The sequence below is a fragment of the Schistocerca americana genome, chromosome 1 (assembly GCF_021461395.2).
Source record: "Schistocerca americana isolate TAMUIC-IGC-003095 chromosome 1, iqSchAmer2.1, whole genome shotgun sequence".
NCBI classification, from domain to species: Eukaryota; Metazoa; Arthropoda; class Insecta; order Orthoptera; family Acrididae; genus Schistocerca; species Schistocerca americana.
The window spans coordinates 632,761,248-632,774,554 of NC_060119.1; positions in this window are offsets into that span (position 1 = coordinate 632,761,248).

Below are 13,307 nucleotides of genomic sequence, written 5' to 3' on the forward strand. Positions count from 1 at the left end.
CGGCCTTTGGCGGAATGGTTACACGACAATGTCATCCCTGTAATGAATGGAATGCCCTGCACATTGTTCTGACATGAAATCTATACAATAGCTTTGCGATGTTTTACAACGCCGACTTCGTGCGAGGCCCCACCGACCGACATTGGTACCTCTCCTCAACGCACCACTCCTGAAGAATGAGCTTCCATTCCCCAAGAAACCTTCCAGCACCTGACTGAACGTATGCTGCGAGAGTGGAGCTGTCATCAATGCTAAGGGTGGGCCAACACCGTATTGAGTTCCAGCATTACCGATGGATGGCGTCTCGAACTTGGAAGTCATTTTCAGCCAGTTGTCCGGATACTTTTGATCAGATAGTGTACTTCTTAAGAAATTTTAGTAAGTTTGTACCAGAGTAATCCTGCACAAAACCATCTGTGCAACAAACAATTTACTTCATCTAATAAGTCGATTGTGTGGTGTACACTGTTTCAAAGTTCGTATTGTGGTAGAGGGAAAGGATATCCAGCCTCGAGGTAGCATCTACGAAACGAACTGCGGTTATGTGTCGTTGGAAGATTCTTGTCATCTCTAACTCAGAGACAGTGGTCCGGTAATTAAAATTTTCTTTCTGTTGTTAACAAACTTTAGAACGGTTTCCTAACTATGATTTCGTTACCATGGAGTTTCAGTGAAGACCGACAAACAGCTACGACACGAAACTGTTCCGGATAGTTGTCTTCCACCAGAGGGAATGACAGTATGATCACATCCATGTTACGTTCCGCCTTACAGCAGCACTGGACGGGTGTAGCAGGGATTACTGTTGCCGTACTGCCTTATTAAGATTTTACTTGCGTGCGTGGCGACAGGTGGGGTGTCTACGGCTCCACGTTCGTCGCTCGAGAGTGTGGATACAGGCGAGGGAACACGTGTTTACATGGCTGCCGTTGAACGAAATAATGTTCTCTTCATAGATGAGGCCTGTTTTAGCAAGGACAAAAAGTGTCTTCATTCGATCAGTACACTACCAGATGACGCCTTAGAACGAAGGGAAAATTACAAAGGGCATTTCGTGTTCAATGACCCGTCGCTTCTTTTCTTTTACTTAATTAAACATTCAGAAATTTTGCAGTGCAATAGTTTTGACGCAGAAATAACATAAGGGGAATAATGAAAGTGCCGTGGGTTTAATATTAACCCAGAATTTCTACCCTACACTAATGTAACCACAGATGTTACGGTACGTTTTTGCCTAAAGTTGGCGATAAAAGATATTTCACAACTCAATATTTCACGACATCTACTCAGGTTTCTAGGGACTGTAGGAGACATTTATTAGATTAAATTTTGAAGAACATTGTATTACTTCCAGATCTAGCACTTTGCTGCAGGATGCCCTTGACAGTTCCAGTTGTAATTACGACATTACACACCACTTTCGTCCAACTGCAACCTGAGCTGTGAGTTTGACATCCGCGAATGTGGTTAGTGCCACAGCAACGGAGGACGCAGAAAGAACAGTTTTGACAGCGAGCGAAGTGGTTGCGGTGGCCGTCGACAGAGCGCGCCAACGCAGTGTGTATCGTAAAGAGTCTTTGGTGTCCGAGGCGCGAAAGCCAGACCACCTAATACTTTGCCACAAACAGATCGTTGCTGTTTTAGACTTACCATTCTCTCTGTTTGCTCTCTTGTCATTTTATGATTGCTGTTGACCTTTGTGGCTGCCTAATGATCTCCAATGCTTACTTGAAAAATGGTTCAAATGGCTCTGAGCTCTATGGGACTTAACTTCTGAGGTCATCAGTCCCCTAGAACTTAGAACTACTTAAACCCAACTAACCCAAGGACATCACACACATCCATGCCCGAGGCAGGATTCGAACCTGCGACCGTAGCGGTCTCGCGGTTCCAGACTGACGCGCATAGAACCGCTCGGCCACTCCAGCCGGCCTAATGCTTACTTATTCCGATGTTATGGCTCAATTGCCTATGAGCACTGTGGGACTTAACATCTAAGGCCATCAGTCCCCGATGTTAGAATTCTCGCTTGGTGCTTTTCTCTCCAGGTTGCGAGTCTATACTTTTAAGCCCTTATCCCGGGAACAAGTCTTAAAAGTGGCGACGAGCCTGTCACACCCGTGAATTGGTCGCGTTGCATGATCGTGGACGACCAGTTTATGCAATCAAGGCAGCATCAGCTACAAACACAGCAGCAGTGTAAACTGCAGCGACAGCATGCTCAGCTTCTGCAATGGCTGGCATCCTGAGAGCAAAGTGGCAACAGGTGCCATCAGCCACAGCCCACTCCTCCCACCTTCCTCCGCCCTTTGCTCCGTTTCTTGCTCTACGTCAAGGTGAGTTACTGATATTGTAGACATGAGTGTACTCTTTCTTCTAGAGTCGCCTTTACTTGCCAAAAAGCGGTTTCTCTGCCGCCCTGTTAAGCAATTCAATAAAATAGATCCTGGGTATCAGTTGATCCCACCACCAGCCTTCACACAAAATGGCGATGATCGTCACAAATCATGATCCAATACTGCGGACAGTAATGGCCATCCTCCCACGACCGCGGATAGTTCTTCGAATTGCAGCGCTTCCCCCGATTTCCATATCCAACATAAGTGGCGGAAATGTGTTCACAATACTGATTAGTTGCCTATTAATTAGCCTTCTGTGCCAACCTCACATATGTGTTGCAAGTGTCTATTTTGGAACCCTCAGTTCAATTTCCTGTCACTCAGAACCAGAAGGAGATGCAGTTGCAAGGAGAAGTATTATAACAAACAGATACCAAATGCATCAAAAGTCTTAGACACCTTCGTAAGAAAGGTGTGAAATTTGTTTTGTCAGACGCTAGTCAGCGAGCTTTCTTCAGACTTAAACATCGATTACACTCTATTCCTTTCCTTACTTCCTTTGATAGGAAGCTATGTGTAGTGCTTGCTGTTGACGCATTACAGTATGGGCTTGGTGTCAAACTGTTCCACAAACAGATCAGAATAACTGACTGTTTTCACGAACCTGAGACCTTTTCGCCCATCAAAGAGACTTACTCCCGCATAGAGGAGGCGATAGGTATGGGATAAGGTTAAAAAATTTCATGTTTTCCTGAATGGCTCCAAATTCCACGGTCACTGCTTATAAACCGTTGGTATAGTTGTTTAATCCCAAGGCCACACTTCCTGACAAGACAGCTTAGAGACTACAGCATTGTCTATTATTTCTTAGCAGTCATTTTAATGATATTAATTTTCGTTATGTTTCTGTTGATGCATTGTTCTGTTTACCCATGGGTCCCATGATGATGCCTTATAAACAAGCTGTAGTACTTTCCTGTCACCGCCAAAGAAGTAGCAGTAGCCACGTACCACTTCAGTTGCGCTTTTGTTAAAACTATTCAGTTGGGGTGGCCTGTGCTGTTTCTTAAGGTGGTTCATAGCGATTTTCGACTTATTTCAGTATGAAAGTGTGGCTCAATGGTAATGTTGTCTACAATGGAGGATAATGAGTGCCACATTGTATTTCCACCTCTTCAACCAACTGTCCTCCAGGTGCTGCATTCCCCTCACTGGAGAATGTACTGCACGAAAATATCATCTAGGTGGCATGTGTATTGGCCAGTGATACGCACACATGTCAAAAGTGCAGTCAGGCAGTGTCACAACTGTTGAAAAAACAAAGCAGCTGGACCCCATAATTTTTCACTATGGCCTCTACCACCTCACCCATGGTGTGGAGTACTCGTCTGCTTCACTGGCCACTTTCTTGGGGAAATGCTGGTCGAAGGCCTGTCCAACTTTCCCCATATACCATGGATGTCTACCACAACAATGATTCCACCATCAGGGCTCTCACACCTTTATTTGCAACAGAGGTTGCCCCAGACACACTGATCTCTTGTAACGAAAGCGAGCTTATGCATCAGAGTTTCAGGTGTTCTGTCGCGATAATGATATCCGGCACCTGGCCACTTCTCTCTTCCATGCAGTAGCGAGCTGGAGTTGGAAGGAACAGTCAGTACTTTTATGTTCCAAATGAGAATGCAGTGTGAATTACTCTGTTATATGACGCTTTTTTGCACTTCTTAACCGATGTAACGCCGCTGCCCTTTGGACGCAAAAGTGAAAAGTATAAATCTAGTCCTAACACCACAATACAAGCACCAAGTCCAAGATATAAATTTCATAAAAAGAAAAACAAAGTCCCTCTGTACTATTGCATGACTAGTAGAAAGCAGACTGAAAAGAAAGTAATATAAAAGAAAATAGAAAAGAATCTTGTTAGCAAAGTAATACAACGTTTTGAAAAAGAATGAAAAAGAAATTCAAGCATTAGTTTCAAGATAAATAATAGTAGATCGCAAAGTAATAGAATTGCGGTAATCGTTTGCGGGTGTGGGTGGCGTCTTTGCTAGGTACCGCTCCTCATTCTACCGTCTAGCTCCATACGCAATACCGGCAGCTAGTTCATATACAAAAATCATATCTCGTTTTTCTTCAAACGAATATCGTGCCGCCATGCTTACTGTATGACTAAATCGCAGGTGACGTGTGTGTGCTCCGAAGCGAAGCTTGCGTGTGAATGCCTCTGACGTGGGGCGGAGACAAACAGAAAGATCCCAGACACGTGTGCGTATCACGTTGTTGCAGTGACGTGGCGACGGACGTCTGAATGTGTGAACAGACAACCATAGAGCTGCCCGTCAACCGACGAACGGCAACAGGGAAAAACCCACAGCCAATCGAAGTGCGTGGCTCCAAGTTCTCGTAGTTTAAAAATGGTGCGTTGTCGACTTACACAACATTAGTAATTTTGGTTCCTACTGGAATGAGATATCCAGGATTAATATTCGGTGACACAATTTTTCTCCGCGCTGTACTGTGTAGCGTTGTATTAAACTGGGGACCTAGAAACGACGGAGAGACTTCGTCCCGCCGCAGCCCTCAGTGGTTCACAGCCCGAAAACAGGCCACAGCACACCACCCACCCCACCGCCACCCCACACCGAACCTAGGGCTATTCTGCTATTTGTCCCCCAATGGACCCCCCGAGAACGTCTCATACCAGTCGAGTCTAACCTCAGTGTTTGCGTCGTAGAGTAATTATGGTGTACGCGTACGTGGAGACAGTACTTGCGCAGCAATGGCCGAGACAGTGGAACTGAGGCGGAAAAACGGGAACCTGGGAGCATTCCCCGAAGCAGATGGAAAACCGCGTTAAAAACCATCCACAGGCTGTCCAGCACACCGTACCTCGCCACTAATCCGCCGGGCGGATTCGTGCTGGGGACCAGTACGCCTTCCCGCTCGGGAAGCAGCGCGTTAGACCGCGCGGCTAGTCGGGAGGGCTCCACCCTCTATACTTGGTCATTCCGAAGTGTCATACATTCACATTAACGGACAGGAGATATTCTCTTCTGTCTCTCTCTCTTTCTCTCTCTCTCTCTCTCTCTGTCTCTCTCATCTAGACACACACATACACACAGAAATAAATGTTAATCTTTGCGTGGGACTAATACCAATTCGCCACTTTCAACCAGGGCTTTCCGGAGGTTTCCGTTGGCGAGTGCCGTAAGAAGAAGTCCCATTCTAAATACTACCAATTACGATTCCTTCTGCCCCACTGCAAGGCTGCTGTGACCTTTTAACGGGCTGGAGCCCAAACGGCACTGTCTGGTCCTTACAGTAGCGAACAAAATGTACGAAAAAGAAAAGAAAAATATAGAGAGCACGATTTAAGAGCAGCTAACCACTTCAAGGACCATCAGACAACACATTAATTTGCAGTAAGTTGATAAGGAATTTTTTAGCCAGCAATGAACACATTAAAAAAGAATATTCTGGAGAGTGTGAGATGAAAGAGTAGTTGTCCACATTAAGACGCATCAAACAACTCAGTAGCCGACAGTGCTTTAATAATGACAAAAAATTTTCGTTTACACGCAGAGAGTAGAGTGTGCATGTCATTAACTACTGAACTGTTTGGCAGACGCATTATAGGCTCCCCCTTGATGAAACAATAGTTACAGTACTTACTACATTCGATTCATAAAGCACGACTGACAGATACCTGAAGTACCTAAAGATGAGATATCTTGAACTCGATTGTACGTACGTGTGTTAAACATGAAAATGAAATCTATAGCTGTCAAGAAACAGAATGCGTGGTACATATTATAATACAGTACCCAGTTCATTCCCGTATCTCAATACGTGGGAAGAAGGAATACTTCAGATTGAAGGATTCGTACTAATAACACAGACACAGAAAGAATAAATGATCAGGATAATATCCATACACCAAACATACACAGTCAGTTCTACAAGAAAATGTACGTAGTTATCTGCATGTAATAAAAGACACTATTATAAATATATGTTTACATGAAAATACTTGTTGGGACTAATTCCAATAGTTAATCCAATGACCACCATTATCGATTACAGCTTGGTACCCTAGCCCTCTCTCCGGTAAATTATACACGCTTTCAAACTCGAAATATCGTTTGACCCACTTCGCAAACAATGTCTTTGACTTCCTAAGAATTTCAGCAGCAGCTCCATATAAAGGCTTTGGTTCCTTTGGATGATTTATAAGGTACACTGCCTCGTCATGCTTCAGATGTTTTGCACTCATTTTTAACTGCAACCAACATAAGAAGACATTCAACTCTCGTGCTGTATATCTACACACTGTACAAAAGCGCATTCCTCGCATTGATTACAGATTCGAGACCATTACCATAGATCTCACTGCAGACGTAACATTTAAAACAATTGCGTACACATTCTTCTGGAACTGACTGTATGCTATGGGCCAGAGAGCAAATACACTACTGGCCATTAAAATTGCTACCCCACGAAGATGACGTGCTACAGTCTCGAAATTTAACCGACAGGAAGAAGATGCTGTGATATGCAAATGATTAGCTTTTCAGAGCATTCACACAAGGTTGGCGCCGGTGGCGACACCTACAACGTGCTGACATCAAGAAAGTTTTCAACCGATTTCTCAAACACAAACAGCAGTTGACCGGCGTTGCCTGGTGAAACGTTGTTGTGATGCCTCGTGTAAGGAGGAGAAATGCGTACCATCACGTTTCCGACTTTGATAAAGGTTGGATTGTAGCCTATCGCCATTGCGGTTTATCGTATCGCGACATTGCTGCTCGCGTTGGTCGAGATCCAATGACTGTTAGCAGAATAGGGAATCGGTGGGTTCAGGAGGGTAACACGAAACGCCGTGCTGGATCCCAACGGCCTCGTATCACTAGCAGTCGAGATGACAGGCATCTTATCCTCATGGCTGTACCGGATCGTGCAGCCACGTCTCGCTCCCTGAGTCAACAGATGGGGACGTTTCCAAGACAATAACCATCTGCACGAACAGTCCGATGACGTTTGCAGCAGCATGGACTATCGGTTCGGAGACCATGGCTACGGTTATGCTTGAGGCTGCATCACAGACAGGAGAGCCTGCGATGGTCTACTCAACGACGAACCTGGGTGCAAGAATGGCAAAACGTCTTTTTTTTCGGACGAATCCAGGTTCTGTTTACAGCATCATGATGGCCGCATCCGTGTTTGACGACATCGCGGTGAACGCACATTAGAAGCATGTATTCGTCATCAAGATACTGGCGTATCACCCTATGCGATGGTATGGAGTGCCATTGGTTACACGTCTCAGTCACCTCTTGTTCGCATTGACGGCACTTTGAACAGTGGACGTTACATTTCAGATGAGTTTCGAACCGTGGCTCTACCCTTCATTCTATCCTTGCGAAACCGTACATTTCAGCAGAATAATGCACGACCGCATGTTGCAGGTCCTATACGAGCCTTTCTGGACAGAGAAAATGTTCGACTGCTGCCCTGTCCAGCACATTCTCCAGATCTCTCACCAATTGGAAACGTCTGATCAGTGGTGGCCGAGCAACTGGCTCGTCACAATACGCCAGTCACAACTCTTGAGGAACTGTGGTATCGTGTTGAAGCTGCATCAGCAGATGTACGTGTACACACCATCTAAGCTCTGTTCGACTAAATGCCCAGGCGTATCAAGGCCGTTATTACGACCAGAGGTGGTTGTTCTGGGTACTGATTTCTCAGGGTCTATGCACCCAAACTGCGTGAAAGTGTAATCAGATGTCAGTTCTCGTATGATATATCTGCCCAATGAATAACCGTTTATGATCTACATTTTCTCTTGGTGTAGCAATTTTAATGGCCAGTAGTGTAGCTTTCCCAGTTATCTGCATGGCCAGTAACTCGCATAGAAATTCTTCCCTTCGTACATATAAACTGATCCAGTTTGAGATCCAATTTGTGCAACGAATCTGTATAAATGATTACTTTGATTTGAGGGCTCAACACAAAGCGTGAACGCACGTGATCTAATTCAAGACACACACACACACACACACACACACACACACACACACACACACACACACACAATGTAAAACACAGATATCACCAAAGATATCCAGATATCGCAAGGAAGTTGTCAATATAAGGTACCATAAGAGAAGATCTGTTAACAGTGCTGAAAAGTCAATATGTGACGTGGGAAGCACTTTATGAAGACGATATCTGTTCTCTCGGACATGTCAGAAAGATCAGATATCATCGGTGACCATGCGGCTCTCTTATAATGAAATGATAATTAAATCAAGACCCTAAGCTGTCGACAGGCGTTGATATACATCTACGGGGACAGCTCAAAATGTGTGCCCCGACCGGAACTCGAACCGGGGCGCTCCTGCTTACATGGCATTTGTCCTACCCATCTGAGCCACCGAGGGTAGGGAGGATAGTGCGACTGCAGGGATTTATCCTTCACGCATCCCGTGATACCCACATTGCCAGTTTAATTTCCACGCACTACATTCGTAGTACCCCTGCCCAGTACACTCATTACCGAGTCCCATAAGAGTTCGCGCAATGGGTGTGCATCCAGCACAGATGAAGTAGGTGAATGGCCGGTTAGCATTAACTATATGAAGATGTTATCTGTTCTTTTGGACATGTGCGAAAGAACAGATACCATCTTCGTATAGTTAAGGCTATCGGGCCATTGTATTTAAATGAAGGATGCGACAGTGATTCCAATGGCACTAGCATCATTCTGGCCTTTTACATTCTGTTTGATTTCCTGCACGCTGTAATAATGGTGTGGTGAGAAGAACAAGAAGCTGTTTGATGGTGAGCCTGTGCTTGAGGAAGAACGCCGACTACAAGATGATCTTGAAGACTCGCAGAAGGTTGGTGGGGGGGGGGGCGAAGGGAGGAAGCTTCGTTTTAGATAGATCAGTGTGCTTGCATCCACGTAGTGAGCGTGAGGATGGGGCTTTTCTGCACGTTGTCACGGCGATGCTGACGCTGCTGGCAAGATACTAGGCAACGAGACCTACAGAGCTACATGACAATAGACTAAGAATCCACTGCTGTGCTATACGCAGGCCTTCCACTCTTCCCTCAGTTTGTTTGCTGGGTGTAACAAACACCCACAAGGTGAAGTACATAACTTGCCCAGTTGGACGATAGGCTTTGTAGAAGTGCTGTGGGCATTTCTGACAAGGAGCGCCTTGAGTGCAGGGTTGCAAGTTCAGTCTCTACCAAGGCTCATTTCAAAGATTTTTTATAATTAGGAGACATATTAGCTGCTAATGGCTCACCATGTACATCATAAGGGTGACAGGCTCAAATGGCTCTGAGCACTATGCGACTTAATTCTGAGGTCATCAGTCACCTAGAACTTAGAACTAATTAAACCTAACTAGGCGCTTCAGTCTGGAACCGCGCGACCGCTACGGTCGCAGGTTCGAATCCTGCCTCGGGCATGGATGTGTGTGATGTCATTAGGTTAGGTTTAAGTAGTTCTAAGTTCTAGGGGACTGATGACCTCAGAAGTTAAGTCCCATAGTGCTCAGAGTCATTTGAACCATTTTGATACAGCTAAACGCCGCGCGGGATTAGCCGAGCGGTTAAGGCGCTGCAGTCATAGACTGTGCGGCTGGTCCCGGCGGAGGTTCGAGTCCTCCTTCGGGCATGGGTGTGTGTGTTTTCTTAGGATAATTTAGGTTAAGTAGTGTGTAAGCTTAGGGACTGATGACCTTAGCAGTTAAGTCAAATGTCAGGTGTCAAATGTTGCTCAGAGTGAAGATTATGTGCATCCACGACAGCCTAGAATAGCACTAGAGATACCACTTCGCAACAGTTTGCAGCTCTTTTCGAACAGTGGACGATAGAACGTTCAGTTTCCATGACACAGCTGGTGCACTTCTTGAAATTCGCGCATTGTGTCCAGCATTCTCAGCCAGGGTAACAGTAACGCCTCAAGTAATTTGCGGCACAATTGACGGTCGACCTTTTCCAGGAGACGCTTCCAAATCGCTGCTCTTACACTCCAGTACAGGAACAGGACCTCTCCGTATTCGTTCAGTGCATCGATAATGGCGAAAGCTGCAGCACTGTTGCTTATGTTTTGCTAAAAGAGCTTTACGAGTCTGTCAGCAAGCGTAATGTGTCCTGATGCTTGAGGTTCTATCCCACGTCATCGTATCAGTCCCCGCGCCTAGAGGCACGTCGTGTCACTAACCCTACTAACAATGCGAACCCTAGCAGCGGACGGTCTTAAAATCATTCCTATAAAGTTTGGTACACGTATGGTAAACAGTTTTCTGTCTGGACTGGCTCAAGTAGTTCAGGGTCAATTATAACTACCGTGTACATTGAATGTACCGTATGCTGATCTATGGTCATTGAACATATGTGTGTGTTTGTTTATTTGGATACATTTTTTAAATTCCGTGTTTCCTTTATTTGGATTTTATGTTCTCAATTGCAGATAATTTTAAACCAATGGCGCCGGCCGCGGTGGTCTCGCGGTTCTAGGCGCGCAGTTCGGAACCGTGCGACTGCTACGGTCGCAGGTTCGAATCCTGCCTCGGGCATGGATGTGTGTGATGTCCTTAGGTTAGTTAGGTTTAAGTAGTTCTAAGTTCTAGGAGAATGATGACCTCAGAAGTTAAGTCCCATAGTGCTCAGAGCCATTTGAACCATTTTTGTTTTAAGTTCTGAAAAAGTAAACAGCCGAATTGAAGTAGTAGTGCAATACTTTACAATTTGTAAGACATTTTGGGATCCCAAGATGCCAGACACCCAGACAGTGTACGGATTCGAACGGCATTCACCTAGTCTCGGCGACGTCGCGTTCGGTTACAGGAGACATGTGGTCTACTCTATGACAGTGTTGGCTGCCACTGGGGAGCAGCAGGAGTCCGGGTTCACTTCTAGCCGGCAACGGCGCGACCTGGTGGAGACATGAAATAGATTTACCGCAGACGGCAGTGGGGTCAATCGTGCAGAACAAAAGTTGGCGGCGGTTGCGGTGAGAGCCCCCCGGGAGGCGCGGGGATTGTGGTGGCGGCAGTGTGCGGCCGCAACCGGCCCGCTGGGAACCGTGCCAGCGCCGCCCAATCTGCCGGCCAGGCACGCCTCGCCGGCGCCCGGCCCGTTCTCCGGAGAGGGCCCTGAGCCCGTCTATACTGTCTGAGCTCCGGCTCGCGGGACCGCAATAGAGCTCTTACTTTACTGCGTCTGCAATCGACGGCTGGACACGTGGTAAAATTGTGCATCTGGTAAAACCTAAACTGTCACCACCGGCATGTAAGTAAAGCCGTTAAGTAGAACTGTGGGATATGACGGTGTATGCACCAGAAAACAAACTGCTGAAGTCGCAAGACCGCGAACATTAACTGGAGTATTCACAGACGCACGAGCTTACTTAATGCAGTCCACCGGAAATGAATTCTGGATAGCTAACTGTTCAAACAGCAAACGACAACTAATTTTTAACCAAGAAACTGTCCAAAAACTGGTGTCTGTTTGCATTTGCCTTATACCCCCTTCCAGTGCAAGAGAGGATATCCCCTCTTATCTCTACTCCCTGAGACTAGTCTCGAAATGAAGCCTATGCCAGTACTTTCTTTAACCACTAACATCAAAAAATTACTTCAAAACATAATCTCCTCTTCACAGCCGGCCGCTGTGGCCGAGCGGATCTAGGCGCTTCAGTCTGGAACCGCGTGACCGCTACGGTTGCAGGTTTGAGTCCTGCCTCGGGCATGGATGTGTGTGATGTCCTTAGGTTAGTTATGTTTAAGTAGTGCTAAGTGCTAGGGGACTGATAACCTCAGATGTTAAGTCCCATAGTGCTCAGAGCCATTTGAACCAATCCTTCTCGCATTGCAACTAGAGGACCTCTCGTTATCGTGTGTGCGAGATGGTCAATTAGTAATGTGGCACTTTTTTCTGAACACAGATTGACGTTATTCAGGATTCGAGTACACCATACGAGGGCTATCCACAAAGTACATTACGTTTTGGAAATAAAAATAAATAAAGTATTGGAAATTTTTTTTATTATATACAGATGAAAGCCACACTTAAATACTACTTTTCTACATAGTTACCATTTAAATTAAGGCACTTATCGTAGCGATAGACGAGCTTGGAAGTTCCTTCGTCGTAAAATTCGGCCGCCTGCGCCTTCAACCACTTGGTTACCTCTTTTGGGACAGAAAAGGTGTGATTTTTGTGGATTTACTGGAAAAAGGTATTGCCAAACTCTGCACAACCTCAGAAGAGCAATACAAAACAAGTGCAGGGGGAAGTTGGGCTCAAAGATCTTGCTGATTCACGACAACGCCCGGGCCCACACGGCAAATGCCACTCGTGAAGTTCTCGAATCTTTTAAGTGGGAGTGCGGTTCTAGGCGCTACAGTCTGGGGCCGAGCGACCGCTACGGTCGCAGGTCCGAATCCTGCCTCGGGCATGGATGTGTGTGATGTCCTTAGGTTAGTTAGGTTTAATTAGTTCTAAGTTCTAGGCGACTGATGACCTCAGAAGTTAAGTCACATAGTGCTCAGAGCCATTTGAACCATTTTTAAGTGGGAGTTGTTTCCTCATCCGCTGTACAGTCCCGACCTGGCACCGAGTGACTTCCACTTATTCCAAGCATTGAAGAAGTGGTTGGCTATGCAGCGTTTTGATGACGACGCACAGCTTCAAGAAGAGGTAACCACGTGGTTGAAGGCGCAGGCGCCCGAATTTTACGACGAAGGAATTTCCAAGCTCGTCCATCGCTACGATAAGTGCCTTAATTTAATTGTCAACTATGTAGAAAAGTAGTATTTAAGTGTGGCTGTGATCTGTATATAATAAAAAAATTTCCAATACTTTATTTATTTTTAATTCCAAAATGTAATGTACTTTGTGGATAGCCCTCGTATTATGTGTGTGTGAAGTCCTAAGGGACCA